Raw genomic sequence first — 20460 nt, forward strand, 5'->3', positions numbered from 1 at the left:
CCTTGCAGGCGGTGGTAGCCCCTGTAGGGGCCATTTGGCCCCTGTTGGGGGGCCGAACCCTTTGTTTGGGGGACAAACGCCCTGTTGGGGGGCCATAGCCCTTGTGTGATGGCTGAACCCTCTGTTGGGGGGCTGAACCCCTTGTGTAGGGGCTGATTCCCCTTGTGTGGGGGATGAACCCCTTGTGTGGGGGCCATCACCCTGTGGGAGGGCAGCAAAATATGTATTCATGAATTCATGAAACCTGTATTTATTATTTATGATAAGAGACTTGCTTTAACAGTATAAATATTTCAATAAAACATTGTCCAACTGATTGCTGTCTCTGCCTCACTCTCTCTTTCTCGTTATAGTGGTGTTTTGTTTTACTTGTGGAGGAACATGGATTTGGGAGTATTTTATAGAGTGACTTTGGGATTTTTTTATCAGGGATTTTTCAGTTTTCAGATATGGAACATTAGAATTCCTGATAGGAAGGCCAGTCGCAGGACCCTGCCTGCTCAGAGCTGGCACCTTGGACCCATCTGGCTGTGGGTGACCTCCTGGCCAAATGGGGCCAGGAGGACATGCTTTGACAGTTCCAAGCAGACCACAACACCCAGAACATCTTCCAGGTGATAGCTGCCCAGATGGCAGGGCAAGGGCACATATGGCAGCAGTGCCACAGAAAGGCCAACCCTGCAACCGCAGTCTACTGGCAGCTGGCCCAGAGGGGCAGATGCCTCTACTGGCTCTACAGTCCCCATTCAAGTCTGGCAGGTGTGCAGATGCCTCATTTGGGTCTGGCAGGCATGCAGCAGGTCACAGCCAGGCAGCAGCCCCCACTGCCAGACTGCTGCAATGGGTAGAGGGTGCAGGGAACTCTCAGGGCTGCTTCAGCAGTCCAGCTGGCACAAGGGTTAGTGTCTCCAGGTACCAATTGGCTGGACCCCAGAAGCTCCTGAGAGCTAGCAGCCCTGAGCTACTTGCCAGGGCAGCTTTTTATACTACTGGGGACAGCACAGGTGCTGGCCCCGGGCTCTAGCTCCCCCTGGCTGAAGAGCTGGGAGAAGCCAGCCAGGTGGCACAATTTGCTCCACAATGAAATGCATGTCCGGGCACATGTGCTGAAGCAAAAAGCCCCAGCTCAAATTTTCACTGCTTCTATTTGAGCTGCTGCAAGGACACGTGCCCATGGAGGGCAGGTCCACGCTAATCATATGTGCCAGGCTGGGAAAGGGAGCAACAGAAGAATTCTGGGTGAACTGTTTGTGGGCCCATTTTGTGATGTTTGCCAGACATTTAAGGCTGATAAAGAAACAGGAATCATTTGAAATGGGAAATAAAGGGACACCTCAGCTGTGGGAGTGAAAAAGAAGTCAAAATATATGCCATGTCCTCACCAGGACTTTAGAAAAACAGCTGGTGCTAATGAGGACTGCACTCAATGGACACTACCATGTATCTTATTCAGGTGAGTTGTACTAACCTATCCTTTTGATAGGTTCCCATCAACATGTTTGCCCAATACAGGCCATGCACTGTATTGGCTACATTTAATCAACTTCATATTTGGTTTCCATTACTGAGAACAAGCTGCTTTTGGCAGTAATTTAATGATAGACCGTGTATTTAATGTGGTTTCCTTGTATGCAACTATATGACAAGGGACTTTTATCCCCATGCTGACTAGGGGGAAACCTCATATTGTATTTATTTGACTAAATATGATATCTCCTAGTAAAATATAATAAACTTTTACTGATATGGTTCTTCTCATACCTCTACAAAATGTATGTGGCAAATAATCATTTCACTCACCCCTAAAGTGCAGCCGCTTGTGGTGAGGTGTAACAACAGTTTAATAGTTTATGCAATAATTTAGGACAAGTGAATGATATCATAGCTAATTAAAATGTACAGGAATTTTAGTTGAGATGCATTGCCTTGCTTCCTTAATTGTAAATCAAGCAAGATATATACATAAAATAATGCTTCTATTGACCCCTTGGGTGCATCCAGGTGAGTGTGCATGTGACTGATGCAGCACTTCAAAGTGGTTTGAGATGCCACAAGAGGCACACTAAGAATAAATAAAATGTTATATGCAGCACGGATTCTAAATTTGATACTGGGAAATCCCGTATCAAACAAAAACACAACAGAAAAAAGTGAAGCAATCAGAGCCTGGGTCCTCCAGAGATGCTCAAGCTCATGGCCAGAGCATCTCTATGGCTGCCCCATTCCCTGCTGCCCCAGCACACTACCTCAGTGTACTGTGAAAAATAGGATCAGGGCAAGGCTGCAGCGGTGGATTGATCCAAGCGCTGTCCCACTTAAGTAGGGATGTGAGGGGAGGGGCCTGTATGGGTGGGGGGTACTGTGTGTGAGTATGGGGGGACTTTGTGGGAGTGGAGGGACTGTGGGGGTGGTAGGGGCTGCTTAGGAGTGGTGGGTCCACTGCCTGCCTTCCCACAAGGCTCACAGCCCTCCCACATGGCTCATACCCCCCCCACACACACACACAACCCCCCTGCCGCAGCAGCAGTGGACATTGGGGTGCTGATGCCTGCTCTTGGCAGAGACCCCTGGTGGCACAGGACTACCTTAGACCAGCTGCACATGGGGCCAGCTTGGCCCAGACCACGTGCCCTCAAACAGAACCAGGCTGCCTCCTGCTGTCACCTGGGGCTTCCCACACTGCAGGCAGAAGCTGCGCACTCTCAGGCCAAGCTGGGTCCTTCCCTCCATGTGCCCTGTGCACCCTTGGGCCTGGTTGGCTCCATTCAGGCAGGACCTGGCCCAGTCCAAGGGCATGCAACTTCTGCCTGCAGTGCGGGAAGCCCCAGATGACAGCAGAAGCTGGCCCAGTTCTGTCCATAGGTGTGCAGTCCTGGCTGGGGCAGCCCCATGTTCAGCTGCCAGTCTGTGGAGGCCCTGTGCTGCCAAGGGTCTCTGTCAGGAACAGGCATCAGCGCCTGACAGGCACTGCTTCTACTGCTACTGTGGGACAGCTTGGTGGGGGTGGAGCCATCCCAAGCAGTCCTCCCCAACCCACATAGTCCCCCCCACACCCACAAACTCCCTCACAATCCACCTACACACCCCTAAACAACCCCCACAACCCCTCTACCCACATACCCACCCTCAAACCCCGCACAAGCCTCACACTGCCCCACAATCCTCACCTTACCCTACACCCAACCCTACACCCACCCACAATGCCCCCAAGTCTCCCACAAACCCCCACCCACCTCCCACACCCTTTCCCCCCAAAACCCCACATCCCCCAACACATCTCATACCATGTATGCCCAGCTGCCAGATGGGACAAGACCTTCTGGTGGGAGCCACAGCTTCAGGGGCATCTGCCACATTGAAGCCCTACCCCGTGCCCACACTGGTGCTGGGACATGAGACTCTTGCCTGGGGGGGTTCCTAGTCCCAGAAACCACTTGGGGGTGTGATGATGCTAGCCCCAGCTTCTAGCTCCCCTTGGCTGAAGATCTGGGAGGAGCTGGGCAGGGTCAGTTTGTCCCAAGTGGCAAAATTTGCCCCACAACAAAGTGTATGTTCACACACATATGCTGAGGCACAAATCTCTGGCACAAATTTGACCCACTGCTATTTGAGCTGCTGCAAATTCACGTGTCTCCATGTGTGGGTGCACCCCTTGATTGCATAAGTCTCTCCTTAACTTGAAATTGTGTTAAAATTATTTCTGCCACTTTTTGTATTGTGCATCTCTTTTTAATTATTTTTGTAGTGTTAGGGATTTCATATAAAGGGCCAAATTTGAGCTCTTGCTACCTCTGTTTTGCATTGCTCTCTGATCTGGCTGAGATCCATGACCCCAGAGGCTGATTTAGGGTTTGTAGACACCTTCTCATAGAGGAGAGAGCTGTTGGGGTCAAGTTGAGGGAAAATAGCATGTGATTAATGCGAGTGACTGCCAGGCTGGAATCAGGAGCCCTGCAGGGTAGATTTGCTCAGCTTAAGGGTTTGGCCCTTAATGACTATGAATTAGCTCAAACATTTATGAAAAAGGAATGGGTACAGATCTTTATACAGATAGGATAGAAATCTGTATTTGTGTGTGTATAGCTGTATGTGCTTGCATGAACATCATTTTCAAATTTCCACTTAAATGTTTTGTTTTTCTGTGTTATTGTTTCTGTGTTGTTATATCATAGCATCATCTTGGACCAATGAATTCTGCACCAAGCTTTTATTCATAGTTCCATTGTACCTGTCATGGAACTGAGGCCTATGAAAGCCCCTTGACTCAAGCTCATATCCCTCATTATGGTTCATCAGAGCCTACCTTTATTAATATTTTTTACACAGTGGAAGAGTCATATTTTTCCTCAGCCATTTGAAAGGGAGGGGAATCTGAAGGGTTAGAGCAGCAATTTTTAACTTTGTTGGACTTGAGGCACCCACTGGAATCAAAGCACCCCTGACTGGACTTGAAGCATCCCTCTATAACTTCCGTGAATTGAGCAAAAAATAATTTATACATTAATGGTTACGCCCATGTAGATGAATTGAGCAGTAGGGGTGGAGGATCATTCACGCAGGCCTGCATTTATATACTTATCTGTTTATCTCCTTATACCTCATTTACCTCTTCATACCTAATGCGCCCTTTCAAAGGATCTGGCAGCATCCCAGTGCCCCAGCACCCTGGTTAAGAATCATATCCAAACTAAAGATGTTTATTGGTGATCTTATGCTAATGAGAGATAAACAACCTATTTGCACTACAGAAGAAAGAGACTTGGGGGTCATCATTGACCACAAGATGAACATGAGCCTTCAATGTGATGCTGCAGCTAGTAAAGTGACCAAAACATTGACTTGCATCCATAGATGGTTCTCAAGCAAATCCCGGAGCATCATTCTCCCCTTGTATTCAGCCTTGGTGAGGCCGCAGCTGGAGTACTGCGTCCAGTTTTGGGCTCCACAATTCAAAAAGGATGTGGAGAAGCTTGAGAGAGTCCAGAGAAGAGCCATGCTCATGATCAGATGTCAGGAAAACAGACCTTACGATGACAGGCTGAGAGCCATGGGGCTCTTTAGCCTGGAAAAGTGCAGGCTCCGGGATGGTCTGATGGCCACCTATAAGTTTATCGGGGTGACCACCAGTATCTGGGGGAACGTTTGTTCACCAGAGCACCCCAAGGGATGACGAGGTCGAATGGTCATAAACTCCTGCAAGACCATTTCAGGCTAGACATAAGGAAGAACTTCTTTACTGTCCAAGCCCCCAAGGTCTGGAATAGCCTGCCAGCAGAAGTGGTTCAAGCACCCACATTGAACACCTTCAAGAGAAAAGTGGATGCTTATGTTTTTGGGATCCTATGACCCCAGCTGACTTCCTGCCCTTTGGGCGTTGGGCTGGACTCGATCTTCTGAGGTCCCTTCCAACCCTAATGTCTATGAAATCTATTTGTGTGATATTTCATGACAAATTTTAACAGTTCATAAATGGAAATGTCCCCCAGTTCACATCCTTTACTAAGAGGTAACTGATACTTTTTATTTACTTGCTTAAATATAGTTACCCTTCTGTCTCTCCCTTCTTCTGACAGCTTAGTGGGATGGGGATGCTGGAGTCTGACTTGGATAGGAAAGAGAGCTTCCACAATAGACTGCTCAGTGGGTGGAAGTGTGAATGAGCTCCCTCCTCAATAGCTGAGCCCTTCATTCCAGTATCAGTGTTGAGTCTATGATCCCTAGAGGTTGGATTGCTACTCTTATCAGTTTTGCACTGTCGTAAGGGCCTAATGTACAATCAGTTTAAGGGTTTGGCCCTTAATGACTATGAATTAGCTCAAACCTGTATGAAAAAGGAATGGGTGCAGATCCTTATACAGATGAGGTGCAAATGTGTATTTGTGTGTGTATAGGTGTATGTACTTGCATGAACATCATTTTCAAATTTCCACTTAAATGTTATGTTTCTCCATGTTATTGTTTCTCTGTTGTTACAACACAAATTAAATCAATCAGCAATGAAACATTTCCACTGTAGCTGATCCTTTCCAAAGTCATGGCTCCAGAAATGTCTAAAGCAATGTGTGCCAGCATTGCTGATTCTGGGCCACCTTTCAGATATTGGTCCCGGGGATATCACAGTTTCATCTTGGAAATACTATATGTAGTCTGGCCAAGAACTCTAAGGTCTGTCCCTGAGTCATTTCCTTGACATTTGAATTTGGAAACCTCTGGCAATCTTCCAAGGCCATGTGGTGACTAGGGCTAGTTCCAAACCACCTGAGCTTGGACCTCTCCAACACACAGTCAGCAGTTTGACACTTAATTCACTGCAGATGTCAAAACTTCTCATCTGGTATGATCTGGTAGCTGGGATATACCTAGCCAGCATGAATATTCTCTACAAAAATGCCCAGGAAAGAAGTTCCTCTTGATGATAATTAAAAATGAGTTATGACAGATGGTTAACACACTACCTCTTTCCCTTGTACTGTGTAAAAACAACATGCATTTGACCACAACAAAAGATATGGTAGTAGTTCAACAAAAACAATTAAGACATTAGTGGAGGTAAATCAGCCAAATCAAAAAAGAATCATATAACAAGACATTCTCTGTTGTCACAATTGTAGGAATGAAATAATAATGAATAATTTAATATTTGCAACACTGTAAAATAAAGAACAAATTAACTAACTGTAAGATGACAATTACATAGCGTATAAAGCTGCTTAAAATTTCAAAGAAAAAGCTTCATAGAATTGAAGGCTCTGTGAAGCTAAATGCTCTATTAATGATATCTTAGAGATTTAGGGGCCGCTCTATAAGGACTTGCAGGTATGCTTAACTTGTGCATACACATCTTTGCAGGATCTGGCCTTTGGCATGTCAGAAGTAAACTGGTTATGCTAAAAGCCTAAGGTTTAGTCCTCCTCCTGCTGAAGTAAGTGGGAGTACTCATGTGCCTAAAGCTACCCATGCATGTTTGCAGGATTGGACTGTAACCCAGTAGTAGCATAACTTGTGGAGGGGAGAAGACCACCAGTTCCTAGCATCAATTCAAATAGGGCACCATAATGGCAGCATCCCAGGCTGCCACAGCATCCCAGGCTGCCACAGCCCATGTTGAGGGAGTTTGAGCAGAGGTAGAAGTACCCCATGCTACAACCGCTGCGCAAGAAGGATACTCCTCCTCCTTTATCTGTCTCCCCCAATAACACCCTAGGCACCAAACATTCTGCCTCGGCTAATTTGTTAGGAAAAAAAATAGTGGGGTGACATCTATACCCTGTTTTTTTAGCCTACTAACCTAGCTGTTTCTGAAGGCTGGTCTGCATGGGTGGACCTCTGATTTTGACAAGGGCTAAAAAGCTGTGAAATAGGAGAAGAGACTGGAAGCCCTAGCAGATGGCAAAATCCCCTAAGGTTAGCTTCATTAGTGGAAGACCATTAAAAAGAAGAGATGATCTTTAATAATTGTGAAGTGAAGAATAATGGGCCATTAATGGGCCATTGACACCCTGAGGAGTCTGTGTAGCAGGGATCAAACTAGGGCGCTTCTATCACCAACAAAAATACAGCTTCTCTCCTAAATACACACAACCCAATTTTGGGGGCTGATCTTGGAAGAAAGTGTCTGAGAAATTATGGTATTATTATTTTTCACATGATTATGGCAGTAGCAACCAAAGACCCCAGTCATTATCAGGACTTTTGTACTAAGCCACGGGTGATCAACCTCCAGCCCGTGGGCCAAATCCAGTACATGAAGCCATGGCATCCAGCTCTCAGGGCTTCCCATGGGTCAGGATATTTGGCAGCGGCAATTAATATTGCCACCATCACCTGCTGCCAAATTCCCAAGACCCATACTGTGGATCAGAGCTGGACCACCCCCACAAAGCCAGATCAGAGCTAAGCCATGCCCCCTCTGCCTGTGAAGCTGAATCATGGCCAGGCCATACTCCCTTTCTCCTACACAACTGGATCAGCATGGACTGCCCATGCCACTCAGCTGGATGGGGCCCTGCCACACCCACCCTGGGCACCAAATTGGGACCACAGGCTGGATCCAGCCCACAAACAGACCAGGCACCACCCATCCAGCCCATCAGGGTAAAAAGGTTGAGAACCACTGGGTTAAAGCATTGGACTAAGACTGACTGATTTTATTGTGTGACCTTAGGGAAAGTGTGTAGCCTGTACGTATTTCAGTTTCACCATTTAAAAAAAACCCTCTTCAGGGAGTTATTAGTTTATTGTCTTGGAAATTGGAGGGAAGTTTCATAGCTATTTAAAACATGTCTTTTGAGTCTGAGACCATAGCAGAAGCCCTCACAGCACAGCCATGTTAGAGTCCAATGAATCTGTAAATTCTGCTAAATACTGTGTCACAATGGCAGGAGAAAGGAAAGGAAGTTTGTGATGCTCACCAGGAGCTACCTACTTTTGAATCTTTGCCTCAGGCTGGTGAGAATTTCCTTGATGCATAGCATTTCACCAGAGAAGGATTGTCATGGGAGAGCCCACATCATTGACATCAAGGTTGTCTGCATATGCTTACTGACAAAACAAAATAGAAAAAAAAATATGGACTTGGAATAGCTGGTTGTTACTTTCCCTTCAACTCTAAATTTTCATTCAGCATCTTGTCCTTTGGGTTTAGAAGTTTGGGGACTCAGTGAAAGTATGGAGCACTTACATAGTACTAAATGGATAAACTAATCTACTAATTTCCCTGCATAATTGGAAAAGCTACTACAATTAGTATATGAAATATTAACATTCTCCCACCCACGTTCCTATTTGTAAAAGAGCTATCTTTGCCCTGTGGTATAGAGCTGTGTAGTTTTATTACAATTGCATACTGAAAGAGCCTATTGTAAGGGATAGGGGCAGGATGGTGAATTTGATCTCCATTTAAAATTCTAAAATTAAAAAACACCTTTTGCAGCTTTCAGATGGCTGACTGGATTGCCTAGCATAAAAGGTATGCATATCACACTTCGTATTTCCCTAATTTTATAAACAGATTTTGTAATCACACTGTTTTGCCTATACAATATCTATATATCTAAAGTGTATCTCAGCAGCTTGAAGTTCTATATTTAAGTTAATGGATATGAAGCTATCACACGGGACAGTTTGTTAAGCTAGTGTAGCGAGAAAGAGAGAGATTGGATAAGAAATGGTACTTCATTTCCTCCATATCATAATTAAACCTCAGCAGTTCTGAATGTGCAGATTATGTTATTAAGCAGCCTACTTGAAATGTGGCTGTAGCCACAAACAGTAAATAATACACATTTGGCTAGTATGAGTCATCATCACTCTTGTGACAGTTTCTACAGACCTCCCTGTTTTGCATAGTTTATGCAATACACCGTAGAAGAAACATACACCTTATTTGGAATATAATTTACATACAAGAGACCATTGGTAAACTTGTCAATTTAAGGCAACCCTAAAGGGAAGTCATGATCACTGTTTTCTGAATGCCTGCCAGGTTTCAGTGTGCTTTGGGTGGGAGTGTTTGGACAAGGAAGCCCAAGCACTGATCTCATAAATCACTGTACAGCTTCCCTATTAAAACTGCCTGGTTTCTTCTGTATGAGCACCTGAGGATATTTCTGTTTGTTTTTTGTGGTTTTGGTTTTTGTTTGGGTTTTTTGCAGCTCTTCTGCTTTTCTTTCTCTCAGAGAAATAGAAATACCTTTTCCCAGCTGAGTAAATATGTTACATTTGAAAAACTGCTTAACTACACCTTTAAATATGGAACTATGAAACCATAAGTGACTGTGTATGTGTGTGTGTGCTGTGTGGAATCGCATTAAAAACCAGACTTTTACCCTTCTGCCCCAGAGCTCATTTAAATTCCTGCTAATTGAAGTCAAGAGTGTTTTCCCCCTGCAGCCTCCATCTAACCTTAGGTCTTTTCATTTGTAGTAAAATGTGGGAATCCAACTATTATCCGGTTACTAAGCAAAGGCTACTGATTGCCAGCAGTGGTACCAGGCTATCACTTGCGTCACTGTTTCTAGGAGATTCTATTCAAGTATTTTACCATATCCCCGTAGCAAATTGTATTTGCAGTTGCTTCGTTTGGTTTCTGCACTAATTGATGCCTGGGTATACCAGCCATAAACACACGCCTCCTTTGCCATAGTAACCATGTCTTTATTAGACAGGGCTTTGTTCCGACCCGGTAGATCTCACTCTGTACACCCCTGCATACAGGGGCATTAACCATTGATCCTGTCAGTGCACTTAATGAGCCACTCGCTGAGGCTCTGTTGAGACTCCCAGCTGGGCAGGGCTGGAGCTGAGCACTTTAATGAAGTGCTTCCCCCGCCACCCCATTAGCTGGCACCCCTCTGGACAGCAAAAAAAGAAAGAAAGAAAGAATCTGGAGCAAAGGTACTAATAGATGTGTTAGAGCCCATCATTAATCCTAGTAGTAAATAAATGCATGAAGAGAAGTGGAAAAGATGTAGACAAGTTGGAAGGAGTCCAGCGGAGGGCAATGAAAATGGCGGGGGGCTTGGTTTATGAGGACAGGCTGAAGGAACCGGACTTATTTTGTGTAGAGGAGACCGAGGGGGATTTAAAACCACCCTTCAGCTGGTTACGAGGAGCTGCACTGTTCCCAGTGGCGGCAGATGACAGAACAAGGAGCAATGGGCTCAAGTTGCAGCAAGGGAAGTTGAGGTTAGACATGAGGAAAAACTCTCTCACGAGGAGGGTGGTGAAGCACTGGACCAGGCTACGCAGAGAGCCACTCTTGGAGGCTTTTAAGCCCCAGAGAGAGAAAGCCCAGCTAGGATGATCTAGTGGGGGCTGATTCAGCAGGAGTTGGACTGGTGTCCTCCCGGGGTCCCTTCCAACCCCCACTTCCGGTGACAACTAGGAGAAAAGACAGCATGAATGACTGTTTGCCCACAACGCTGCTTCGTTTTTAAAGTTATTCACAACCCATTTAATCCCCACACAGAGAGCAGGTTTTCTTTCCCCCCGGCACCAGGTGACCCCCCTGCGCCACCTTCCCACCCTTGTCTGAGATGATTCTCAGGGCGGGGGGAGCTGCAATGAGGGGCCGCTTGCCCGCCAGACCCCCTCCAGCGGGGGCAAGAGGCGGGGCTGTGCCCGGAGCGCAGCACTGCCCCCACAGCCCGACTTGGCATCGCAGGGGCGCAACTTTTGTGGCGGAGGCACGGAGCCGAGAGCGCCCCCACCTCGCCGTGGCTTGCAGGAGGAGGGGGCGGCGCTCGCTCGCTGCCATCCCGGTCGCGGAGCAGCCCCCGCCCCGGGGAGGGATGCTGCCGCCCGGCGCCGGCTAAGCTGCTCCCGCCCCGGCGGGGAGGAGGAAGGAGGCTCCGGGCGGCGCTGTCCCGCCCCGGCGTGCGCCAGCCCCGCAGGCAGGGGCCGATGACCCGGCAGGCAGAGCCCGCAGGGCAGGGGCAGGGGCGGGCTCGGCCTCGGCCTCCCCCAGGTGAGTGGCATCTCGGGAGGGGTCCAGCGAGCCTGGTCTCCGCCCAGGCGGGGGCAGACCCCAGCGGCCCTGTTTCGGGAGGGCTGGGGGCAGCCGAGGGGGTGATGTGAAAGGCAGGAGACTCCCTGTTGACGAGAAACCTACAGGCACCGGGTCCTGCTGCCTGGCAGCCGCCGCTTTGCAGGTAGGTGAGAAGGGCACGGGGTGGGGCGGGAAGGTCTTGGCAGATCCCCACACCCCCTTTTCTACCTGGCCCCATTCTCAGCTCGGATTTGGGAAACTTTCTGTGCCTCCTCCAGCAGAAAGGCAGCCCACAGGGGATGTGAAGAGCCCAGCTCAGTACACTGATGGAAAGGTCAAACTGAGATCCAGGGTCTGCATCCAGGCTTGGCCCTCCCTTGACTCTTAATCGTGCCTGGATCCTACTAATTTATGGGACTGGGACATTCATCACCCTTATCCAGGAAAGCTCATTAGTGGGAACTTGTTTCCATGACGACCAGACCCCTAGATTCTTCAGGTTATCTATATCTATATTTATTTTGCCCAGTTTCATGTCTTTCTGGTATCTTTCTGCTTCCCTTTGGAAAGCAGTCTAGCTGTTTTCCCCATTGGGAGAGAGGGAAGACTGAAAGAGGAGAGCTTTCAGTCTCCCCTCAAAGCCAGCTGCTCTGCTTCATTGCTGGCAAACCTTGGGGCTAGGTAGAAGTGTATCAATTGTACAGGTTTCTTTAGCACTGGGCTTTTGCATGGTGTCTTCATGTTTATTTGTTGTTGGCTGAAAACAGAACGTGTTAGGAGTTTTCTGTTTAATATTGGTGTTTAATATTTCTTAGGTGGGCTCACATATTCAAAATGTAGGTGAACGCTGTTGCTTAATGTTTCTTCGTTATGTGGACACTTTCAAAATCTAGGTTTGACCCCTGTTGTGATGTTTGTTCAGGAGTGCCAAGGTCCCAGCAGCACATCTGTGAAAGCTTTTTGTGCTCTAAAACTTGTAGCTTGGGTGGCAGAGCTGAGCACTGAGAATTGGGAGTGATTTGTTGCCTGACCTTGCTACAAGCTGCCCAATGTGACCTTGTGCAAGGCATTTAGTTCCTCTTGTCCCTTCTTATCCCCAACTCTAGAACAGGAGAACAGTGCTCATCTCTGTGAAGTGCTTTGAGCTAGGGATTCAAATTTTTCTTTAAATATAATGCTATTTGTTATGTAGCAAACAAGAGTGTTATAGCCAAGCCTGGACTTTCTACCTCTCATGAATGAAAAAGATAGCATACGTCATTGAGGGAAAAGATTAGATAGGTGATCTAAAATGATTTTCTACCTTAAAAAAAAAAGAAGGACAAATACAGTAACTCCTTAACTGACATAAACTGGTCTCAGTCTGTTGAAGTCAATGTAGTTGGGGGGGGGGGCCAGCCAAAACTTTTGAAGGCAATAATCACATGACAGGATATAATTATTTCTTGATCATCTTGTTTTCCATCACAGTATTCAGTTAAACTGAAAACATTTAGTAGTTTTAGGCTTCTAGATTTTTTTTTAATAATACACAGTATGAAAAATAACATGCAAATGACAAAAATGCTGTAGTAAAATAGAAAGTAAAATGAAAATTGTTCTTTGGATTGTCTGGTGTAATGTCATGACTAATTTATGAACAACTCAGGCATATTATTTTAAAATATCTTGAAGTATTCAGTCAATTAAAAGCAGTTTCCGGTAGGTATAGCCCCCCAAAATACTGGAGTATGCTGAGAACTAATTTTTATGGTTTTCCAGCAGTCACTTTCTACTATTTGAAAGAAACTCTTCTTCCTCCTGTTGCTTTGGGAATGAACAAAAAAGTACAATGGGGAACCTAACAAATTGATTATACTGGGGGGAAAAAACAGTGCATCTCAACATATAGAATATGCTGTAGAATGCACAGAAAATGTGTGTGTAAACCCAAAATATTGTTTTTTTACTGTATTTCTAATACCATTTTAGATGCTACTAATGATGAAAATAGAAAAACAATGATCAATAGAATTTTTTCTCCTCTTTATGTTGACACTTGCCTATTCAATAAACTACCCCAGAAATAAAATAAAACCTTTCAAAGCCTGAAGAGTGAATGGTGGGTGGGATTTCAGCTCCAATTAATCAAAATATTAAGGCATAAATTTAATGTAAAGTGCATCAGTAATCCCACTGAGTACTCATGCTTAAACTTGAGTGTTTACTGATCCACTTTCTTAAAACAAGGCCCATGACTTTGATTTTGTACTGTCACGTCTTTAGCAACTTAAGAGTTTGGAACTTTGTTTTAAGAATTAAGTACTGTTTGCCAATTACTGACCCTAGTGAAGTGATTTTATGGCAATGCCAGAAAGAGAAGGAAAGGAATAGAAATGGCTGCTTCTTACTCAGCAACTCTCTGTTCCTGGTGCGTCATTGAGTCTTATCTCCCTGCTTAACTGTCCTGTTCCTGCTATTTAGCACTGCTGAATCAATATAAGTAGAAGTAAATTAAATAGATTCTGTTCAGCTTCACACATTTGGCAAAATTCAACCCTTTACCACTAATGATAACAAGAGGAATAAATATTTCAACTTAAATGTTAGATCTCTAGTTGAGTATTCAGTGCCAGAACTGGAAAAAAGCTCTTTTGACTTGTAAATGGATTGTATTGGCTAAACAAGGCAGTGAAACTAATAAGCATAAAATGCCTGTATTGTTATTGTTACACTTAGTTTTCAGGATACAATCACTTCAAAAGTTTAAGCAAACCAATATGTTGATTACCATTGCTGAAGATGTTTGGTTTGGTAGAAAACAATGCATATATACAATTCTGCAAAGGCTAAATCTGTGAGATTGTACTACCATATGTTTCTGTAGCCCTACATTACATTCTCTCTATTTATAAAAAATCTAGTATTACATACACTATACTATTTTTCCCTGAACACCAGATTACAACTTTCTCTTAGAAGACAGTATTCATACACAAGCTTCATATGTCTTGAAGCAAGTTCAAAAGTGAAAATTAGTTTGCTGGTATCAACTTGTTTCCCAAATGGTGGAGGCAAGTAGGACACAGGATCAGGACTTCGCATTTCTGTTCAAAGATTTATTATTGACCTCTCTTGCAACCTAGGGCAAATCATTTTCTTCTTCTCTGCCTATTCATCCTCCATCTGTCTTGTATATTTTAAATGCAAGCTGCTCTGTATAGAGACTCTTTTTGTGTTTCCATTATCTTGTCTCACTGAATGTCCTCTGGGGTTTCTAAACATTGCTGTAATAAAAATAATAAGGAATAATAAAAGTTTTTTTAAATCACTAAGACTGCACTGATTTGGCAAGGTTACTAGTAATTGTTTGTGAGGGCAGTTACAGTCTAGAGATGGGGTTAGAATGGAAGACTTGTTTGTAAAGAAATTAACTTTTATGAGCTGTAACCTTTACATAATTTTCTTTTGCATGCATAATCCAGATATTCTTAAATGAAATATGCCCCCCAGAAGTTGATATGTATATTTCTCCAGAGGTCTAAATGAATATTGTATACCCAGTCCTTTCTTTCCTGCACACCCAAGAATCCCACAGGGGCAACTGTATGTATCACAAGATTTTCTGAATGAGAAAACACTGTACTTGTGAATGGATAACATGGACAATAATGACAAAGTGCTCATTGTAGACATAAATCAGCAGAAAACATTCACAGCAGAAAGTTGATTTTTCCACCTTGTGGAGGGTGAGGTAGAGAGTGAAGTTTCCAAGCACTTTTTTTTTCCTGCCCGCTACACAAATGTGCTTGATATAGTAGAAATGGGACATTAAAGTAAGAAGCAAAGGGAGCCATTTTTGAATTGTATAAATTACTTGAGTTTGGAGTTGAATTAAGCTCTTGATAGATCTTTGCAAAAATCATTTATAGTTCATATTGTGAACTATTTGGTGAGAAGTCCAGCTATTTTCCTTTGATATTTTGTACACAACAGAACCACTGTGGAGGATACTTGTGACTTCTGGTAAATTTAATCATTTAGTCTGAAACAAATTTGGTTCCTATGAAAGGTTTACAGCTGAAAAATTGATGTTTAAAGTGATTTCTCTTGTGTTGTGTTATTTTTATCTTTCATCACTGTGCAAGCTGTTAAAATAAGGTAATTTTTTCATATATTCATAAAAGGTAAAGTGAAATAAAGAAAACAAAACTTATGCAGAAATCATCTATGTTAAGGTAGAGTAGAGCTGAGGGCACAAATCAGAAAATCCTGCCGCTTCAGAGACACTGAACAAAAGAATTACAGTTTCACAACTCATGAAACAAAATCAAGGGTATATCCTGGCCTTGCAGATTCTGTGACATGAAATTTTCTGGATCTCTGTAGTATGACTGGTTCCAATAATTGTGAAGAATCCATTTATTCCTGGTTAGAAAGATGTGATTACATAAAGGTTTCACAAAATTAAACACAAACAAGTAGTTCTGATTTTAGCAGGCCAACCAGGCTGTTTGAGAGAGAGACTAAAGGAAGTGGTGGTACACATTTAGCATGACCCTTTAGCACCTTTGCTATAACATCCAGGAAATACCCAGTGGCTATCAGAAATGGCTGTTCTCAGGTGCCTTTAATTTTTAAACACAAAGCAATATGCGGCTTCCAGAACAGAATGAATATGGCTCAAGCAATCAACAACATTGGGGGAAATATTTTTGTCAGAATAAATATAAGAAAACTATTATTAACTATTCTGTAAAGGGTTTATATTCTGCTGTGCATACACACAGAGAGAATGAAAGTGAGAATGTACTGGCATCAGAAAACTAACAGTCTAGATACAAATTGGGACACAACAAAAGTTTACAGGAACTGGTATACAATAGCCAAGTATAGCCCCTACTTCAGCTCCATGACCACTGCCATATAATATAACTATTGAAAAAGTCTTTGGCCAGTTCAGTAAATTCAGAAGATTGAGTTTCACCATTCAGTGCTGTCACCTCTGAATTTACCAATATCTAAAGCTGGAGTAGCATACCTTTTTCCACAGTTATTAAAATTTATAACTGGGGAAAAAAATAGGAGTTGTTTATAAGACAGGTGTCAGCAGGTCATGCTAATCCAGCAGAGCTGATTATCCTGAGAAGTGCCAGTTCTTAAGTCAGAACTTTTGTGCTGAAATGACTGATCTGTTCTTTCAGTTCTTTGGAGCCACCCATGAACAGCCAGCACAGCGAAAGATGAATTACCCTAAGATTCCCTTGTCAGTGTTGATGGTAGAACTGATTCCTATACTTTTTTTTTTTTTTAGTTTCAGGGGGTGGTAGAGCAGCAAACACTTAAGTATATACATTTCTTTCCCTTTGTAGAAGGGCAGCCAAGGCTTTGAGAGTTGTACCCAACAACATTTCTATAATCGCGCATGGTATTGTGTCCTTTTAAGGCCAAAGCTCTCGTGTTCAGCACTGCAGGGTTCAGTTTGCTTTGTGGCAGTTTTGCAGCACTGGGGGCTCCATTTTTTCTGTCATGAGGAGCCAGAGGCTTTCTTGGTTTCTCTTTCTCCACAGGACTAGACTGGATCAAGTCAGAGGCAGAGCAGGTATAAGATCTGCATACTGATGCAACTGTTAAGATCCACCCTGGGTATGATTCCAGAGAATTGTAATAAAAAATAACTGTTAGTTCAACACAGCAGTGTCCAGAGTTTTGTTGTTGAACTCACAACATATCACAGCACAGTTTGTTACTCAAGCTATCTGTATAATAACTCTCTTAGTTTGTAGGCTGACTTCCCCAGGCTGGTGAAATTTAGCAGATGCCCACTGTGGCCTATTTTTGTCGTGGTGTAGCAAGGTGTTGGGCATTATCAACAAGAGGCCTAGCCTGTGCTCTTGTGGAGCAGGCATGATTGCCAGTAGAAAAAAGACAAATATTGAAATATTCTTCAATTAGAAGGAAACTTCCTAACAAAGATCAAGATTACCTAAAACGTTGAGCATTAGATAAGTTTTAGCATTCCAACAGCCAGATAGTAGTATGACTGCAAACCAAACAGGGCAAATGATGAATCACATGACATTCCTGGCAGGACTGTAAAGGATTACCAGCCCAATCTCTTTCCCTGCCATGAACACAATTACAACCTGATCCTGTTCCCAGTGAAGTCAATAAAAGCTTTTCCATTGATTTTTACTAGGAGCTGCATCAGACCTTTGAAATTATGTTACTGATATAGTCAAGAAGCACTGAAGTGTAACATAACAGCTGTAATATAAAGTACAGCACTGAGGATTTAGTTCTCCATTCAGAAAAGACAAAGCTGTTTAACTTGAAATAGGTAGTCTCTTTTTGCTTACTTCTATATGCTGGCATAGTGCTTGTTATGCTAGAGTTTCCCTAGAGCAGGGGTATCAAACATACAGGCCGTGAGGCTCATTTGTACAGCTGCCACGGCCTCTGCTGTTTTGGGTGGCTCCGGAATCCAGGACATTAATGTCACTTGTCTCCATCCAACCATTAGCTGCCACCAAAATCAGGGTTTTTAGTCACCCTGGTGACTAAAACTGGCAGTGCAGGGGAAAGGAAGGAGGGGGTAAGCAATGGTGATGTTAACTCCCTAGATTCCAGCAGCTCTGGAAATTAATGCTGCCACCTCCACTTGTGGATTGTCCAGCTAGTGGGAAGCCCTGAATTTCAGATCCGGCCTAGAAAAAGCTCCATGGTCTAGATCTAGCCTGTAGGGGCAAACAATTTTGAAACTTCTGTTCTAGGGCATCTGCCTCATACAGCAGTTGATGTTCTTTTGGGTCTCTTTCCTGGTTTTAAGTTTGGGACTTTAGAGTAAGAAAATAATTACCTTTATTACATTCCTACATTTAATTTAACAAGTAAACTCTTCCAATCAGTTGTTGCTCCCTGATAGAATGAACTAGACCCCCTACAGCTCTTGGTGGTGATATTCCAAAGCAGATCTATGCAATTAGTTGTTTTCTTTCTAGGATCTCCCTTCTGTTTCTTAAAGCATGCTGTGGAAGAGCTACAGTTCTCTGCAATCTAGAGAAAGAGTCACTTCTAGACAGATTGGGCACCTATAATTTGCCAATATCCCTGAGTACATCAGTTGGCGTGGTGGCTGCATTGGTTCGGGAACAGATGATGCCATTGCTTTGGAACATGTCTAATATTGTGACCAAGAGGCTGAAGTACATTACCTCCATCCCCAATTCAGTCTCTTCTGAGGTGAGAGTTCTGGAGCTCAAGTTCCTTCTTTCTAAAATGTTGCATCAATCAGTATCACAGCTTAACAATCTTCCCCTTAGAGTCTTTAAGATAATGGGAAGCTTTCCACTTGAAGATTTCAGTTGGCATTGTAACCACACCCAAATTGTAGTTTTGAAAGAGAGTTGGAAAAATATTAACACTGAATATTATTACCAGAAATAATTACTAAGAATCCCCAAAAAATCATCTACACTTTGGACAAAAGCAAGACACTTCACATACAGTATTAAAAAAGTTTGTCATTGGTAGTACTTTTCTGTTGTAGGTATTCTGTCACAGCTTCTCTCAAATCTAAGTGAATATCTCAACCGTGAGAAATTTCTTAAATATTTCAGATGGATTTTTACATTTTTCTGGAAATTATAGTTACTTTATCTCTCCCACTTGTGTGTACAAGATTTGCTTATCCACTATGTCATCTTCCAATATCCGGTAGCTCTACCTTAATCCCTGTCTTTCAACAGATGTATCCAAAGGATAAATAAGAAGGTCTGAGATTTTTTTCCATGTGCCGAGTTCCCACAGCAAACACTGACTAATGTGAATTGTGAGTGTTCAGTACTTTTGACTTCAAATCCGGTATATTTTTATTCAGTTATCATCTTCTGTGAAGATTTGTTTCTCCATTCCAAAAAACTCTGAACAAACAAAACCAGAAACACAAAACATTCTTTGAAGATAAATCTAGGCATTTTAACTAGGAACATTTTTCGTAATGAATTATGTTGCATATGATTAGCTCTAGATGTAGGTGTGAAAATGAAAAATACCGTAACACTATTTGCATTGCTTATATGTACAGTATCACAGTTTTCAGAAGGGAAGCAGTGCTCTCTAAATGCATGGACAACTTGTGCATTGTAGAATAGACCTGGAAGTACAGTCTCTGCATTGTGAGAATTTGGGCCATGTTTAATGGTAAACCATATTTGTATAGCTCCCCCCTCCCATTAAATATCATTTAAAAGAGCCAGGAACAACTTGAGCTTCTTTCTCCTGTATGTCATACAGGTGCACCAGTGTTGATATCAGACATCTCATGGCACACCTGGCTTTTCGGGATGCGTTCAGATGAGCCCGCACATGCCTCTGCAGCATCTCAAAGCCCTTTGAAATGCTGCAGGAGGCACATGCAGGAACAGGAAAATGTTCCCCATGCTGCAGATTTGCAGTGCAGGGGCAAAATTAGACCACTGGATATCCAAAGGTCAAAAAACCCTGCAGAAAAAAAAAGCAGGGCAGGACGCAATCCCAGACTGCCTTGAGGCAACCGGAGTCTGGGTCCTCCACAGAGCGTTCTGGCTGCCTCTGGTGCTGAAGCACACTGCCTGTCTGTGCAGGACAGGCAGCATGCCAGCAGCAGGGAGCTGAACCCAGGCTCCACTGCCGGTAAGTGAGGGGTTGGAGGAGGGGGGAGGGGACAATGGGAGGGACACCTGCCAGCCCTGCCCTCTGCCCCACCCTGCCCAGCCCTCCACCTGTTCCCTGAGCCCCCCAAACTCTGCCTCCCTACCCCAGCATCCTGAGGGGGGGGACCCCAGAACAAACCCCAGCACTTACTGGCATTTCCAGCTGCCACCTGGGTCACTGGGGCCCCACCCACACAGTGCAGGCTGGGTGGCAGCCCAGCTGCCCCCTGCTGCCCAGGGGGGCTCTGCCAGGAGCCCTGGAGGCCCCACAGCCCCTGCTCAGTGAGTAGAGGCTTTTTT

At 44.1% G+C, this 20460-nt stretch overlaps 1 protein-coding gene across 4 annotated transcripts in view; it reads left to right on the forward strand.

The window, feature by feature from the left end:
• Positions 1-11284: 11284 nt before the first annotated feature.
• Positions 11285-20460, forward strand: part of KIAA1644 (KIAA1644 ortholog) — a 179332-nt gene continuing 170156 nt past the window's right edge. For 2 of the 4 annotated variants that reach the window (XM_019544317.1, XM_019544316.1), the window contains exon 1: positions 11286-11467. The gene's annotated coding sequence lies outside the window, so the exon portion shown is untranslated. Of the gene's footprint in view, positions 11468-20460 lie in introns of all 4 variants that reach the window. The other 2 variants (XM_019544315.1, XM_019544314.1) reach the window with 2 other exon arrangements.

The sequence above is a fragment of the Crocodylus porosus genome, unplaced genomic scaffold, assembly GCF_001723895.1.
Source record: "Crocodylus porosus isolate Cpor-Errol unplaced genomic scaffold, CroPor_comp1, whole genome shotgun sequence".
Lineage (NCBI taxonomy): Eukaryota > Metazoa > Chordata > Crocodylia > Crocodylidae > Crocodylus > Crocodylus porosus.